Consider the following 17,746-nt stretch of genomic DNA (forward strand, 5'->3'; position numbering starts at 1 on the left):
TGCTTTAATAATGTTATTTTTTTATCTCAATTCTTGAAACGGACCAATCCACCATAATTAGTCTACAGGACAAATCTCAGTTATGCAGTTTCTTCCAAATAGTAAAGAACGGCAAAAAAAAAATCTTACACACAGGAAATACACAAAATCACACTCACACAAAAAAAAAACTAATACTAAAACTAATAAAAACTAAACTCAAATGAAGCATTTTTGAAAAAAAGTTTATCTGGGAAAAAAAAGAAAAAAGAAGTCTGAATCAACTAATATTAACGAATTAATTAAAATTCCAAAACTTCTCTTTCCAAATTTGGTATATTTCCTGTTTTTTTTCACAAACCAATACTATTAGTTAGTCAGTTTTTACAAATTATCAACAAACTTCAGTATTGAAAATGACTCGCGCTCTTGGCTTGGCAATCAATATTACTTTATTTACAAATTTGATCCAGTGTGTTCGTGGCCTAATAATCGACAACGATGGGTTATAATATTTCCTAATTTATTTTGGTGCAAATAATTACAAGTACATTCTGAAAACCCTCCTAATTCATTATTATCTTATTGCAGATTAATCTGAAATTTTACATTTTTTGTTTCCAATTCTGAGTAACAGCCAAATTTTAGAATTGTATTTAAATGGTCATCAGTGCGCCCTCCAGTGGACAAAATTAGCAACAATAGTTCATTTGAGTCAAAAACTGCAATCTGTCTTTTGTCCTCACGGGCCAGATTTGACCAACTGACGGGCTGGTTCTCACCCACGGGCCGTATGTTTGTTACTCACTATAATTTAATGCCACTATTTTGCTTTTAATGACTTACATTACTATATTACACCAAAAAGCCCCCCCCTTCTGTAACACTGATTATTACACGTTGTTTAAGTGTTATTTGCAAACCATATCACTTATCACAAGAACAACACCAATACAGGCTGCTACTAGTAATAACAGAGCAGATACTGTTATTTCATCATGCAAGGAGGCTGCAATGTATTCCAGAGCTTGCACACAGCAGGATGGATTCCAGCCAGATAATTGGCTACGTTCGAGAGGCCTCTCACTCGCACGTGCGCAAGGGGAAAGGAATTGTGCCTTGGGGGCCTTCTTCTGTGTTGGCTGGCTATCTTCTCCTGTGGTGGCTATCTCGCAATGTACTAATGATGGGAGAGCACGTGATCAGAGAGAGAGAGAGAGAGAGAGAGAGAGAGAGAGAGAGAGAGAGAGAGAGAGAGAGAGAGTGAGTGCGATAGAGAGACACCCGTAGAGTGGAACGCCGCGTGACGCAGGTGCAGAGTTCAGAACCCGCACGTCCGCGAGCGATTCCCGTTCAACAAAAGGAGAAGCTATTGAGCATCAGTGGCCACACAAAGACGGGTTGGCTGGCTTGGAACAAACAAACGTGCATAAGACGAGCATGATCAGAAATTAAGTCACAAGATCTGCGTCGATCTGCGCGCATGTGTGTTGCGCATTTCGCTGAAAGTTACGATCGTGATTATTGTGTCGCTAGGGGAAGCGGTCTTGCCTATTTAAGTGGGTTTACCCGTTGTTAGCATGCAGGTGGGATGAGCTAACCTGGCAATAGCCAGATTGACATTGTGATTTACTCAAGGGAGTTCTTCACATTATCAATCTGGGACAGCTCCGCGGTGATTTGCTCAGGAAAGGCGGGTTATTCAGTACAATACTTCGAGCTGATTGGACGACGCGGCGGCTTGTGCACGTCTACCTAACTTTCTATTTGACCAATCACGGCCACGGAAAAAGTCGTCTTCGTTCCTGTCGTGGCGGGGGGGACGAACATCTTTACCAGATGAAAATGCACGACGCGTCATTCGTTGTTCAACATTCAACAAGGAAACGGTGAGTAAATATGCAAGAACAGAATTAATTGCAGCGGCCATTTGTCCATGTTAGGTTAGTTTGTTTCCCACGTGTCTGCGCTTCCTTGTATGGTCACAGCAGGTGCATATCCCGCCCCAAACATTCTAATGTCGCTCAGTGAAAATCAACGGGCTCGGCACATTTTGAACTCACAAATACCGCAAGGTTAGGGATGAGCATGGGAAAGAAACTTTGTGTTAACCCTGCAAAAACTCAACGTTTGAATAATACGTCAATTTATGTTGTGGACGGCAAATTAAGTAAGTGCCTGCCAGTTTTTTTTAAGTGACAGCAAGCTAACTAGCATGCTAGGTAGCTCGCTAGCTAGCAAGAGAGATCGCTCTAGCTAGCTAGATCATTTTCTCTGTCCTGTTTCCTCAAAAAAAAAAAATAAACCTCAGTTGTTCTGTCAATAAAAATGCAAATAATAATAATTTTCCTTTTTTTTAGTTCATCAAATTTTTCACATTTTATGTAAGGTTCTCAGAAAACTAAACTAAAAAAGATTCCTGTTATGAGAAACGTTCCTCACGTGCATTATATTAAATATCTTAGATAAGAATCTAACTACTGCAGTAGCGAGACAATAAATATGACAAAATTAACAACTTATTAAATTTTTTTCTTTCAAGTCTTGCCACCTTTTCAGTTTTGAAGATATTTATTTAAAAAATATCCTAGTATTTGAAGTAGATTATTTAATGTGTTCGTAAAATTCATCGTATGAATATTTTTAATTGTTACTCCAACCTTTTATATAATGTGTATTTTCAAATGTTTGTTGTTTTTATGACAGTATTTGCATACCAAGTATAAATATTTTAATTCTCTGTTGTTGTTTTTTTAACCTCCTCAATTCTACTGATCTGATTGTAGCTGACCCAGCAAAAAGTAGCCAGCTCTATGAAAACTTATCAGAAAACATCGCAGGTTGTTACTTCAATGGTAGAAAGTGAGCCAGCTGTGAAAATCTGAGCTCATAGAAACGCAGCACATGTAGAAGTTAACGTCTTGTATTCTCACCTGTATGTCGGCCTGTCATTTTGCCAGAAAAAGAGAAAGCGCGTTGCCCACCAGCAAAGCCTCTCAGCACTCTTGTCAGCCAATGGGCTGTAAAAATGCTTATCCTACACACACACACACACACAGGTTATCCAACATGCAGACAGCCGAGTGCAGGTCGGGAGTAATTCCTGCTCACAGCGCTGCGCTGCAGGCAATAGAGGCGCTGGATATTTCATTATTCATTAATTTACTGTTTAACAAATCCTGTCATTACTGAGCTAGAGCTGAGTTCTCTTTCTCTCTCACACACAAAGAGCCCCCCCCCCCCCCCCCCGCACACACGTGCACGCGCAGCCGCACTCACAGTAGCGGGTGTCAGGCGTTGCAAATCGGCCTGTTTGATCCTGGCCTCCTCAACAAATGTGTAGAGAGCCATGAATAATAAGAAACGCCGAGCCTTGGCGGAACGAGCGAGCGTGACACCGCCTCACAAAAAAAAAAAAGGCCCCTTAGCGTGCGGCAAAAGTCCACTGGGGCCTGCGATGGACGCCCGAGGTTCTTTTATATGAAAAGACAAAATAAACCGTTGGCACAAGTGTGATCGATATGAAAGGCCAGGGCCCCCGCCCACACGCTCACGCCGAAGGTGAGAGTGACACTGGGCCATTTCCTGTTCTGCATAAAAGAAGGTTAGCACAGCTGCTGCTTATTTTATTCATGGCTGACATTAATGAGGTGGAAATGTTTATGTGTTTGTCTTGAAATTTTTATTTTAAACTGCCTAGTTAGGCGGGGGGGGGGGGGGATGCATCCCGGGGGCGGCCATTTTACTACTTGACGTCGACTGAAGATGACATCACAGTTGCTCAGGTAACGACCAATTATGGCTTACCTTTTTCTGAGTTTGGTCATGTGACGTTCACAAGCTGTGCGGTGACCAACTGTGATGTCATTTTCAGTCGACAGCAAGGGGCAAAATGGCCACCGCCTGAGGTGGATTTTGCTGCCTAATTCAGATTCCACAAACGCAATATTCATCAGAATGCCATGTTTTGACTAGTGGAGTTTTATCGAACATTTTTGACTTGACTTTCCTTTTTACTCATTCACTGGCAGCCATTTTCACTGAAGCAATCTCCTTCACTCCCGGCTGTTTTACTGGATTTTGACTGATTATGCAAGGCCCACAGACTATTGTGTTCCATTGCTACAAAACATGGAACCTACCAAAAGAAAGATTAAAGTCTCTTCTTTCATCAGGAAAAAAAGTATCTGTTTCCGTTTTGCAGCAATTAGCATTAGAATATAGCCAAGTTGAATCATTATTCAACTGGTTGAAAACACTGGGGAAAAGAGCTTGTTGCAACATGGCCCTGGCTGATCTCTTATACTCTGCTGCCACCTGCTGGCCGTTTTTTGTAATAACTACCATTGCTATAAGCGACCTCTTCAGGTCAGAGGCCGTTTTACATTAAAAACTTAAAAACGTATAAATACGTTTTTGGGACCATGGCAATATTTAAAATAGAGTGGGGTTTTTTTTGTTTTTTTTTTGGGAGCAAATGAGTTAAGTAGGTACTTGTTAGGGATTTCATTTTTGGGGGGTGAACATAACAGGAAAGTGATCTTTTTGTATGATATTGTTTTCTTTGACACTTTTTTACATTAACTATCTCAGTATTAGGGCTGGGTTGAAAAAAATTGAATAATCAATATTGAATCGAGTTTCCTTTTCAAGCTCGATATCGATTCATAAAGCCGTGAATCGATTATTTTATATATCTCTTTTCACATAAATGCTAAAAGAAAATTGAGTTTTAAAGGCCAATTTTTTTTTCTTGAAATTCACTGTTCACATACATTTACGAAAGACCTGTTTTATTGCACTTTCATTCAGAATCAATCAATTTACAATTATTGAATTAGATGGTGAAAATACTTTCATCTCATCCTTGCTGATGTCAATGTTTGTGTGGCCTCCGCTAAGTTTACTTTGGAATTTAATACTTGTAAAGTTTTTATCATGTCCTTGACCATGTGCCACTATTAATCGAAAAGATTCGATATTGGATTGAATTGAGGCGAATCGGACAAAATTGAAATCGAATCGATCGAGGAAATTAGAATCGATACCCAGCCCTACTCGGTATCATAATTTCCGTAACATATCTGATATCTTGTCCATAATATATTCTGATATTTTTATTGGTAGCAAAAAGTCCTAATTCAGTATTTTCTCTACACTGTCAAAACCTCAAACAACATGCAGTCTGGCATTTAGACATCAAAAACACTCAATAAAGTGCTTTTCTCAACAAATACAAAATCATTTATTTTGGTAGAATGGAATTCGCATTAACAGGTTTTAACAATTAATCATTTTGTTTGGAAAAAGGGAAACAGAGGGAGGGCTCCACAAAGAGCCTGCAGGCTTACGACTCAAATACTTTCACTTTACATTCAAAAGTAAGTCAACTATAACAACAACAAAAAAAAAGGGGAAAAAAAGCCCACCCTGTCAACATGATCATAAAGACAACAAACAGCAACTTCATTTAACTAGATAATTAGAATGACCAAATTCTGCATGATCAAAAAAAAAAAAAACATTCGTTAAAGCTTTGAAATCCTGGCACTAAAAAGCCGAAAGGGAAAAAAACTGACATTCCAAGGAGGACGAAAGCGCCATGTATCTCAATGTGCTGGCGCTCAAGTACACCACGACCTGTGGGTGGCCGCCGACTTGATGTCATTAACATGTGACATATGTAGAGCTGACGAGGAGTGGCCGGAAGGCCGGCGTGCGCCTTCGCCGCCGTTCTCGCGCCCCGCCGGGCCCGCGGGCCGAGCCGAGCAGCTAGTCGGCGCCTGCTGTTGAGACGCAACGTTGTGGATCAGTATGCATGACAGACAATGCGCATGGATGGTAGCTGAGGGCGAGGTGTGGGTGGGAGTTATGGGGGGGGGGTGCTGTTGCAGGGAGGGAGGTGGGGGGGGGGGCTCGGAGGGACGCTGGCAGTCAGAGTCCCTTAAGGACGGTTTGAAGATACTGAGTTGAAGTGACACAGTCGCCGCCGCCGCCGCCGCCGCCGAGGCAAGGCGGCTCCTCCAGACGGCTCAAGGTCACACGGAGGAGGACGCGCTCTTGTCACCAAGCCGCTAATGCTCATTTGGACACAACAGCATGCAATGCAATCATCAACAGAAAATTACACCGATTGTGCAATTTGAGCTCAAAAAGATCTACTATACTTGATGGGGTCATTTAACTATTTAACTACTTTTGGCTAGGAACTTAAGACCCTTTGGAACGTTGTCACTTAGTCATGTGACCTATTTCAGGTTTTGTTGAGGGATGCATGCACCTGTTAGATTTTTTTTACAAAATAGTAATATTCTGTCTGTCTGGCTGAGCCTCGATCAAGTTTACCAAAATCGCGTTGCGCCACAACTTAGACCTGCTTTTAGCTTGTCGTGTCTGTCTGTGTGAGACTCGATCAAATCCACCAAAATTGCTTGACAGCCTCTGCGCCACAACTTAGACCTGCTTTTACTTAGTATAAAATCTAGTCTACATTTTAGAGTCTGTAAGCCTTTAGCCTCGATCTAATCCAACAAAATCGCGCTACAGCTTCTGCGCCACAACTTAGACCTTAGAGTTTGCCGACCTTAGCCTCGGTCAAATCCATCAAAATTGTGCTCCAAGAGTTGCACCTCATTTTAGACCAGCTTTTAGGTTAGTATAAAAATCTATCCTACATTTTAGAGTCTGTCTGCCTGAGCCTCGATTAAAATCCATCAAAATCGCGATACACCAAATGCACCACAACTTAGACCTGCTTTTTTCTTAGAGTTTGTCAACCTGAGCCTCAGTCAAATCCATCAAAATTGTGTTACAATAATGCGCCACAATTTAGACCTGCTTTTAGCTCATATAAAATCTAGCCTATGTTTTAGAGTCTGTTTGCCTGAACCTCGAGAAAATCCATCAAAATCGCGGTACACCAAATGCACCACAACTTAGACCTGCCTTTTTCTTAGAGTTTGTCAACCTGAGCCTCGGTCAAATCCATCAAAATTGTGTTACAATAATGCGCCACAATTTAGACCTGCTTTTAGCTCATATAAAATCTAGCCTATGTTTTAGAGTCTGTTTGCCTGAACCTCGTGAAAATCCATAAAAATTGCGGTACACCAAATGCACCACAACTTAGACCTGCTTTTAGCTCATATAAAATCTAGCCTACGTTTTAGAGTCTGTCTGCCTGAGCCTCGATTAAAATCCATCAAAATCGCGGTACACCAAATGCACCACAACTTAGACCTACCTTTTTCTTAGAGTTTGTCAACCTGAGCCTCGGTCAAATCCATCAAAATTGTGTTACAATAATGCGCCACAATTTAGACCTGTTTTTAGCTCATAGAAAATCCAGCCTATGGTTTAGAGTCTGTTTGCCTGAACCTCGAGAAAATCCATAAAAATCGCGGTACACCAAATGCACCACAACTTAGACCTGCTTTTAGCTCATATAAAATCTAGCCTACGTTTTAGAGTCTATCTGGCTGAGCCTCGATAAAATCCATCAAAATCGCGGTACACCACCGTGCCACAATTAAGACCTGCTTTAACTAGTATAAAATCTAGCCTATGTTTTATCACCACATTGCCATATGCAGTATTCATGTTTTTGCGCATACAACGAGCTCCAAAGCTTAACCCCGTACATTACTGAGGCCAAGCTACCTCCACCCTGCGCAATATTCCTACACCCCACAATCCCTTGAGAACTGGTTGTTATTAGCTGCGGTTATTGTTCGAAGAATGCTTGGGTCAGAGCAATTACTGACAAATAAACAGGGATGGGGGAAATTCATTACAGGTCAGACATAAGATAAACCAACATTAAAACAAAACAAAGCCCAAAGAGGGTACTGAAGCGTTTAAATCCTGCCAAAGGGTGAGTTGAATTAGTCGGAAGACATCACAAGCTAAATAACTTCTTAAATGTGTTTTACCCAGAGCACATTTAAGCGTCAGTGTAAAGAAACATAAAGCACCCAACACAAAATGACCGTACTTAAAAATATCAACTAGGCCATCACGACAAGGCTAAAAACCGTTCTGAGCAATCAAAAGTGTTTTTTCAGTTTTCAGTCTTGGCATGAAAATGTTTGAAGCCGCACTTAATTGATTGACCCTGTTAAGTACCCCTTCAAGCCTGCTGGCATTATGAATTGATTTACTTTCAAAAGAAACATTTGCACGGTTCCTCTTAATCCCTCCTTTTAAATAAACAGAGCGCTTGTGCACTGAGGCGTGTCGCTGGGGATGGAGGAGCAAACATAAGCGCACCCGGGCCATTAGTTGATGTTTTAGGTTAACGAGTTGGGCGCCGATTTTAAAAGGGAGTGACGCGCCGGCGAGGGTTTGGCTTGATTAGTCTTGGCAAATATCGTTGTTGTTGGGTCAGTATTGGCGAGTTATGTCCGGGATGAATACATTCGAACCCGGAGAGTATAATGGGGCATTGAATGTTGACGCATAGTCCTTAAAATCGTGTGACAAGGTACCTGGACTAGCCATCTGGCGTTCAGGGGAGAGCTGCAGATGCCCGACGGGCCGGCGTCTTACATGAGGTATATAATAAGTTTGACTCAAGATTCCAGTGTTGATTTGCTAGAAAAAAAACGTTTGGCTAACCTTCCACAATGGAACATGTCAATGTCTGTGATTAAACCAAGTCCGCGTCGGATCAATTTAACCTGCAAAATCTCATCAGATCGACCAATCTAGTTTCATTCTCCACCTCGTTAAATGCATCGCAAACAGGTAAGGCGCGACCACAGATTTGGCGACAACGATCCCGGCGAGCTCGTCTGATCATTTGTTATTGAAGAAGATGACGAGGGGGGGAGGGGGGGGGGCGAAGAGACAGTGTATTATCTGCTGCGTTTCACATATAATAGAAATTCATCTTTGGCTCACAGGCTGTGCGAGAGAGAGAGTTTGCCTCGGGGCAATGGAGGTCTCTGCTCGGTGTCTGAACAAAATGCCTAGTCTGATCGAGTGAGCAAGGCCACGAACCAACCATCTGCCCCCGTAGCATCGAGCCCAGCCTCATAACACTTCTAATGCTGCGTGCGTGCGTGTGTGCATGCATGCGTGCTAAGGCTCGACGGAAATATAGCCACCAGTCCGATTCAGTTGGAATATACAGGAAATAGAAAACTGTGGGCTCGCACAAGAGAATGCAATTAGTAAAAATGAAATTGACATTTAAAGAAAAAAAAAATATATATATATACAGTATATATATATATATTAGTGCTGCCAAACGATTACAATTTTGTAACTAATTGATCACACAGTTTTCTCCAATGAACCGCATTTTTTCAACTACTATTTTCTACGAAGCTTGTAACAGATATTTCCTTGAGTTAAAATCTCGGAATGAATGAAAAATCATCACGCACAAAAAGCATATTTCGATCGATTCTTTTCCCGCCAAACGCAACTGTTGAACCAAATGATCGTAACTGAGCCAGCTTTAAAGGCATTTTTCTTGTATTCTGTTAGTTCATTTAGTTGATTTCATCAAATGATGTGGCGGGCCGGATCTGGCCCCTGAGCCACACGTTTGGCACCTGTGAACCCCCCCCCCCCAATAAATAAATAAATAACTTGGCTACCCATTTACAGATCATTCTGTCAAGTAGTGCTGTCACTATTGAATATTTTTTAGAATTGATTCATTTATCGATTAATCGGATTAATTTGAATTTTGCATCCCTCCGATTAGTGTTTATTAACCAGTGATTGGTGTTTGTTTTGCACTTCGTAAAGGGGGATTGATGTACTGTTGTTGTTGTTTTCCAAAGAAAAACATGTTTACAAATTTCCTATTTTCATGAAGGACTACAGAAATCAGTGAACAATTACTGCTGATATGCAGAAATCAGAGTATTTGGGCAAATTTAAATAAAAAAATAACTCTACAAACGATTACTCCGATTATTAAAAAAGTTGTCGATAAATTTGATGATCAATTACTTTTGACAGCTCTACTGTCAAGTGAAGATCAGCTTCGTTATTTATTTTGAACCGGGTCAGCCATTTTGAGGACTGCTAACACATTCAATAATCGGTGGCAAGAAACGACGCACAAAAATCCACTTTGGCGGCGTGTGAGACAAGGAGACAAAGGAGACACTGGTGTGGCCAAAGGGCTCCTTGGTTTACCTTGGACAACATCGCGAGGGCTTTTCTTGATGCGGAGCGGAGAGGACAGGAGGAGGCCCGGCCGTGACACTCATCGCATCGGAAGCCTCCATCTGTACTGGTGTCTCCCCACCAGTCAAGTAGCCAAACACACACGTAACGCAACGACACGCGTGGCTCTAATTGATTCTGACAGTGCTCACATTCTGTTAGGCCCCCACAGTGTTTTTGCATGTCACTGACCATAACCAAAACATACACTTCTCGAAAAGGAGCTACACCACGGGACACGGGGCGTGGACACCCGAGGAATAGCGCAAGACAAGGGTGCGGGGAGGGCGTATAAGAGGGAAGGAGAACAGATGCCCGCGGGGGCATGTCATGTCTTCCGCATTAGGGCAAAGTCAGGGGCGGCGTAGCCAGCGGAAATGAAGAAAGTCGCACACGGCCAAAATAGGCACGATCCTGCGCGGGTGGCTTCGCCAAGTGCAAGCGATGACGAGGAAATAGAGGATCATGGAGGAAAATGTATACTAACAAGCGGGCCGGATCGGTCAAATCATGGTATATAACTTAAAAATTGGCGTCAACTGTAATTATATTGTTCCAAAAAATAACACTATATATATATATATATATCCAAAACTACCCGTTTTGCATATATATTGCTCCCAGAATGCATTGTGTGGCACAGTTAATGAAGTTTTAAGGACGTTAGTCAATCTATGATTTTATTTATTTATTTTTTTTTCAAACAAACCGTAACTTGAGGTGAACAATGACATCGTGGGAGATTCCATGTACAAGTTGCATTGCTCATCTGAGGCTTGCTTGTGAAATTACGAATTTATATGTTTTGATTGTGGCCATCTGATTCATTGGTCTGACTACTTTTTTTTATTTTACAAAATCATCTATCGGGCGGGATTAAACCCCTTTGCGGCCCTGATCCGACCCGCGGATCGTATGTTTGACATCCCTGCCCTAAAATATGACTTGATGGTTTAAATTGTTCAAAACGTTTTGAAGTTTATCCTGGATTAACTTGTTGGTACTTGGGGGAGGATAATTCCTTATTTAGCCACAATGTTAGCCCTTTAGCTCGTTCCTTTTTTCACCTCGGTTACGATTAGTTGCCATAGAAAAGGACTTTACAAAAAACAACGACATGTACTGTACACTAACTTGTAACTGAGTAAAAAAACAGCCATAGATATGAATTGATAGGTACAACGCGCAACTTTGAGCTGCGTGCTAATAGCAATGCTAATGCTAATGACTTATTCTACCTATCAAGCGCTTTATTGTATACATAAATACAGTATATCTTCTTTTCAGCTTTTGACTTGAAATGCCAAGAACTTGGGAACCCTAGCCCGGCGACAACTGAAAGACAATGGCGCTAATAGAGCGAAAACGTCTCCAGTGGCAACAATAGGTTACTCTTATGAGTCATTGCACATATACACAAACACACACACACACACACACGCACGCAACAAACAGATTGGGCTTGATTGACAGCTCTGACCTCAATGTGCATATTTCTTCTATCCCTCAAGGCACGCGCACAAACACAGACACAAACACACCTCGCACGTGTCTTTTCCAATGTTAACCAACAAAACTTTTTTTTTTATCAATACCTGTGAGGAGTATCAGTATCACTTTGCTGGATATGCATATTTTGCCATTTGTTTTGTTTAGTTGAAGCTGTCAGTCGTTATGTAAATATTTCAACCTACATATTTTCTCATTTTTGCCAGTTTGGGTTTAGCACCACTAAACAAACATATTTAAATGTTTATCCATTATTAGTAGTTGGAAATGCTGCCCATAGCTAAGGTGGTTGTTTTGACAATGTTTTGGGTTGGGTCATGTGGTCATTGTGTTATGGTCCTGTATTTGTTACCTAGTGGTGATGATTATGTTGTCAGTTGCTGTGCAGTTGCAAATTGCAATGTCCCTTGTGATTATGAAATTGTCAGTTGCCATGCAGCTGCTGCATCCCTTCTAATGGAGTGATTAGTTGTTATGCAGTTGCAATGTCCCTTGTGGTGATGGCAGTTGCTATGGCCCGCGTTGTGATTAAGTTGTCAGTTGTTATGCAGTCACAATCTCCCCTGTGATTATGAAATTGTCAGTTGCTATATAGCCGCTACATCCCTTCTAATGGAGTTATCAGTTGCTATGCAGTTGTATTGTCGCTTGTGATGATGGCAGTTGCTATGGCCCTTGTCACGATGAAGTTGTCAGTTGCTATGCCGTTGTAATGTCCCTTGTGATGGTGGCAGTTGCTATGGCCCTTGTTGTGATTAAGTTGTCAGTTGCTATGCAGTCACAATCTCCCCTGTGATTATGAAATTGTCAGTTGCTATATAGCTGCTACATCCCTTCTAATGGAGTTATCAGTTGCTATGCAGTTGGATTGTCGCTTGTGATGGTGGCAGTTGCTATGGCCCTTGTCACGATGAAGTTGTCAGTTGCTATGCCGTTGTAATGTCCCTTGTGTTGATGTTGTAAGTTGCGATGCAGTCGCTGTGTCACTTTTGATGATGGATTTGTCAGTTGCTATGTAGTTGCTTTGTGATGATGATGTCATTTGCTATGCATATGACATCATTTATTGCAACAAAAATACATAATTGCAAAACTGGTCCCCACCCAGTACTTAAGCTTCCTGATCTTTCTTTTTGAGTAGTGGCCAAAATTTATAATGAACTTATTTTTTGTGTGCCCTAACCAACTTTATTTTCAGCATGCTAACGTTACAGAGGCCAAGTGTACTGTTCATACGCTTGCTGTTAGGCCAGAAATCCGTGCATATACAAAACGTAATAGCAACACGCACAAGCTAATAAACTGACGTTAGCATAGCAAGATAACTTCAGCCTGTAAAACAACAACAAAAAACACAAAAGTCAGATATTGGCTATTTGTTGTTTTTTTCTCCAAATAACATGATAACATAAAAAAGACCATGCATGGGTCTGCAGTGAGCCATGTCTGTATGTTGTTTGCTCGCAGATCTTGGCTAAAAGGAGCCAAAGGCAAGACAAAATGCGTGTTAACAAGAGGGGATACCAGCCGCTTGCAGCACCGAGTCTCCGCTCGCTCGCCGGAGCCCACGCTGGGCGAATATTCATCCGCGCTCTCGTAATCACTTTGACTTAGGTGCGGGTGGAAGTGAGGGCTTAAGGTCTGCGGGGCTTCAACGAAAGAGCGCTGGATTGTTTGGATTGAGTGAACTGGGATCATTACTGATTTGTGATCTTGTTTTGTTATGTTTATACCCGCCAAGAACAAGTATCATAGGTTATGTTTTTGTCTGCATTTATTTTGTACAACAAACCAGTCCGCGTCAAAATTGTTAGCGTGGTAGCAAGCTAGCCGCTGCGGCTACTCACGAAAGTAGCAGATATTCCTCTAGCCTAGCTTAAGCGGTTTATAACATATGCTGTGCACTGTGGGGGCGTTTATTATGCTAAATTAGCCCCACTGTTACAACACAAAAAGGCGAAATTCAGAATAGCTAACTCACTAAGTTCGCTAAATTTAGAAAAGCTACCTCACAGATGTCCACATTTTCATAGACAGACATGATAGATTTGCTCGGTTGATTTAATTTCACACTTAATGGGAAGATAGGGCACTCCAGAACGCAAACTAATTTCAACCTTTACTCCAAGTCGTCCAAGAAAATTCCTCTAAAGTTACACACTTCATTAATTTGACATTGGAGGATTTGAAGAGGAACAGATGGCAGCAGTGACTTCATTTGTTCCCGTTATTCCAAGCAAAAGTCGAATATGGCAGCCTCGTTATCAGGAAATCATATTTAATTTGAATGAATTGACTTTGCCATAAATATATTACCTACCGTGATGCAACTGGCATGCAAAGCAACGGGAGAAAAGTCCATTATAGCTCGACACTCACAACGTACAAACAAACAAGCCGATAACGAAGGCTGTCGAGGAGAAGGGGGGTGTCAAAAGTAAAAAGCGGGAGGCGGGCTCACCATCTTCTCCATTAAGTTAGGCCGACAAATTCTCGTTGCTAATTTGCCTTTGCTTAATTAACTAATTACTGAGGATGTCTGAGGGCGAGGCTGTCTGTCAGCCAGTATCAGTAATTATTTTCATCGTTTTAATTAGACTCACCCATTTTTTACACTCAATTCCTCTTCCCCTCCACGCTGCATGATCGAAAATTTACCATGCATAGTAAAAGTGGCGTGCGATCAATGCAAAAAGTGTTGTGACTAAAACTGCACTGATTGGAAACATAACTCAAAGCAAAATCTCCAGGGTTGAACAGTAACAAACTAAAAAGTTTGCTCTTAACTATTAGCACGCTTTCCTCTCAAATCACAGTTGGCACCATGAGAGTGATCAATAAGCCATTTGAAAGGAAATGCTCAAAGTTTTCTGATTGAAAAGAGAGCCAACGTTGCTCGAAAAAAAAAAAGTCATTAATGAGTGATAGGTTGGAAAGAAGCAACCATCAAACAGTATTTGTTGGACGTTTGCCTCCAACGTTTTGCCTCACCCAAAAAATAATGAAGCGTTATTTTGCTCAAAGACACAGCTCAGTCAGAGTAATCAATATCGGAGTCTCTGTGCTTTCTCTTGCACCGACTGAAAATTGGAAAACACTTGCTGGCTGTTTTTAAAACGTTGTAATCGTTGCAAAAATAAATTTGACCTATAAGACGGCGTAGTAAATGTAAATGTTTTTTTTTTTTTTAGAGGGTGGGCGCAATATTCAGAGAGAAAAAAACCCTCACAAATTTGCCACTTTATAAGGTGGTCTATTTGTGAGAAAAAAAAAACTTTTAAATTTGTTATTTAAAGTGGCAAATTTGCGATAGAAAAAACTCACTTAAATACACGTAACGTAGCTATAGTATAATGTGAGGATTCGTTGGTGGTTAGTGGGACACTGTTTATAAAATAAAGACTGTATGGAGACACATTCATTCTTAATTTAAACATTAGCGATATACACGGCAGTTCGAGCGACAACACTTCCTGATCCCCTATCAGCTGACTAAACACTGACCAATCAGAAGCTAGCATATTTTAGGTAAATGCAAGTGAATGACGGAGAGCAGCAGATTCTACTACTTGTACAAAAAAGATACCAAAATGTATGAATGTGTAAATAATAATCCTTGAACGTACAAGTAAATATTTATTTTAACAAATTGCTGAACATGATATGGTTAAAGCCATTACTTTCTCCTTATTTGAAAACCTGACCGAAAAGTATTGGCACGAACAAAATACACAATAGTACGCTACGTGTATTTCTCACAAGTGAGTTTTTTGCAAATTTGCCACTTCATAAACTCGCAAATTTGCCACTTTAAAGTAACAAATTTACAAGTTTTTTTTTTTTCTCACAAATAGGCCACCTTATACCTTTTTTTTTTTTTTCAAGCAAATCTGACACTTTATAAAGTCGCAAATGATCAACTCCCAAAAAGTTTTTTCTTGCAAATTTGCACGTTTTTTTTCTCGGAATATTGCTCCTGCTCTCTAAAAAAAATATATATCAATATTTATACGTGACTCTAATACGCCGTCGTAGACCTAAATAGTTTAAATTTAATTTTTATTATGACAATTATACTTTTTTTTCATGACGTAAAAATGTGACAGAATTTATCCTTGACATTTTAAAAAATAAAAATAAAAAAATTCCCCAATTCATAAAAATGTCCCGCAAAACTTTGGCTTTCGCATTTTTTTTTCTGGCAAAGCAGATCCCTGATCATCAGAGTCAGTTTTGCGCCGGGTCAGACCGAGACAGAAAGTGAGCCGGGCTGTAAACAGTAAGCAGATCTCTGGCGCAGAGAGGCCGAACAGCAGATTTCATCCCAGGAAGCCAACTTTCCAAAACGGGCAGAACTAATGAGGACGCCCAACAAACACACACACACAGACACACACACACGCATACATAAAACAGGCATAGCATCCACACCCACATCCACACACAGCGTCTGAGCATTTGGAGGCCCCTGGGCCCCGGGGCCAGAGCAGCCCAGATACCTGATGGGAGCAGGGACATCAAAGCTGCAGGATTAAAGAGAGGAGAGGAGAGAGCGCCCTAGGCAGGAAATGCTAACTTATTATCCGCTTCCCAGCTAATCCTGTTATCTACAGAATATAGCTGTGTTTAACCCCCCTACACACCTCCCTCTGACAACACACACATATGGCATACACACACAGAATGCGGTGTTTTTTGGGTTCAACAGTCTCCCAGAGCGCCCTCTGGTACCACTTGGAAGCCCTAAAAACCATCTGCTGTGCATCTTTGTTCAAAATAATGTAAACGCAGCGCAGCATCTTTGGCCACGGAAGTTGAGCCGACAGATTGGTTCCTTAGTGCGCATCAGTTTTCACAGGTGACGTAACAAACCCTGCGGCAGACGTACCGGGGGTCTGTAGATGGCGCTTGCCTCGGGCCCACAGAGGAACCAAAAGCCCTTTTCATTTGTGTCTCAACATTTACCAAACATAGGCACTCTGAAAATATCAGGCTTGATTTTCGGCATTAAAAACGGTCGCAATTTCCGTGTTTTTTTGGGGGGGGGAATTTGGAAGACTGTGTTGTGACTTGCTGCCTGGTGTTCCAGTTACATACGGTCGTATGACTATTCCACTGTTTGCCATACCTGTTGAATGTTGTGATCCGTCAACACCATCATATAAATACTTTTATGGTAAAAAAACAGCTGCTTTGACTGCAATCATTGTTTGCTCTTGAGCACGGTCCAACAAAACATCTCATGTTTGCGCAAATGTATTGATAAAAAAGAAAGGGAATTTCCGTGTACAACATTAAGCAAACAACAAAATAAATTCTATATTTTCGGCTACAATGGAGTGGGAAGAAGAAACTCCCATCTCCCATTTATATAACATTGTACAATACTTTGCTAAAAATGTATAATCACAATAAACAGATAAGGAATATCATACATACATTAAAGTCTGCATAATTTAGAGTACAGTATATTTAACTCTTTGACTGCCAGACGTTTTCAGAAAAGGGATGCCGTGGGTGCCAGCCGATTTTAAGCATTTTGACTGATCTTTCAAGGTCCATAGAAAATTATGTGTTTGGACTATGGAAACACACATACTACCAAAAAAAGATTGGACTCTCATCTTTCATCATAAAAAAAAAGTTTGTTTCTACCTTATTCCGTTTTTCAGTAATCCACAATAGAAAATGGTTACTTTCACCTCTGTTTTGAAACAAACGTCTTCTAACGTCTTTGGCACTCCTCCATAGGATTTTACAAAACGTTATTTAACGTTTTTGGCAGTCAGAGTTAAACAATAATTAAATACCAACAACGAGATAAACTAGAAGTGTTTTTAGCAACTATTGAATTCTATTATTAGATTCTATACATCAATTATAAAGTATTGTAGGGTTGTAGAGAGAGAGAGCGAGGGTGCATGTAAGAAAAAACGGTTAGAACTGGAAATAGTTTATTTATTTATTTATGTTGTTGTTTTTTTATGCTAGAGCATACAGAAGAGTCACTGAACTGCAAAGAACGGTAGTTATTACACAAACGGTCAGCAGGTGGCAGAAGAGGAAAAGAGAT

At 40.8% G+C, this 17,746-nt stretch overlaps 1 protein-coding gene across 1 annotated transcript in view; it reads left to right on the top strand.

Annotated features, from left to right (window-relative positions):
- The first annotated feature begins 1,797 nt into the window (after positions 1–1,797).
- The window catches only part of map3k5 (mitogen-activated protein kinase kinase kinase 5), a 79,209-nt gene continuing 63,260 nt past the window's right edge, over positions 1,798–17,746 (top strand). The window contains exon 1 of the mRNA XM_077551877.1: positions 1,798–1,868. The gene's annotated coding sequence lies outside the window, so the exon portion shown is untranslated. The remainder of the gene's footprint in view (positions 1,869–17,746) is intronic.

The sequence above is a fragment of the Vanacampus margaritifer genome, chromosome 19 (assembly GCF_051991255.1).
Source record: "Vanacampus margaritifer isolate UIUO_Vmar chromosome 19, RoL_Vmar_1.0, whole genome shotgun sequence".
In the NCBI taxonomy this organism is placed as follows: Eukaryota; Metazoa; Chordata; class Actinopteri; order Syngnathiformes; family Syngnathidae; genus Vanacampus; species Vanacampus margaritifer.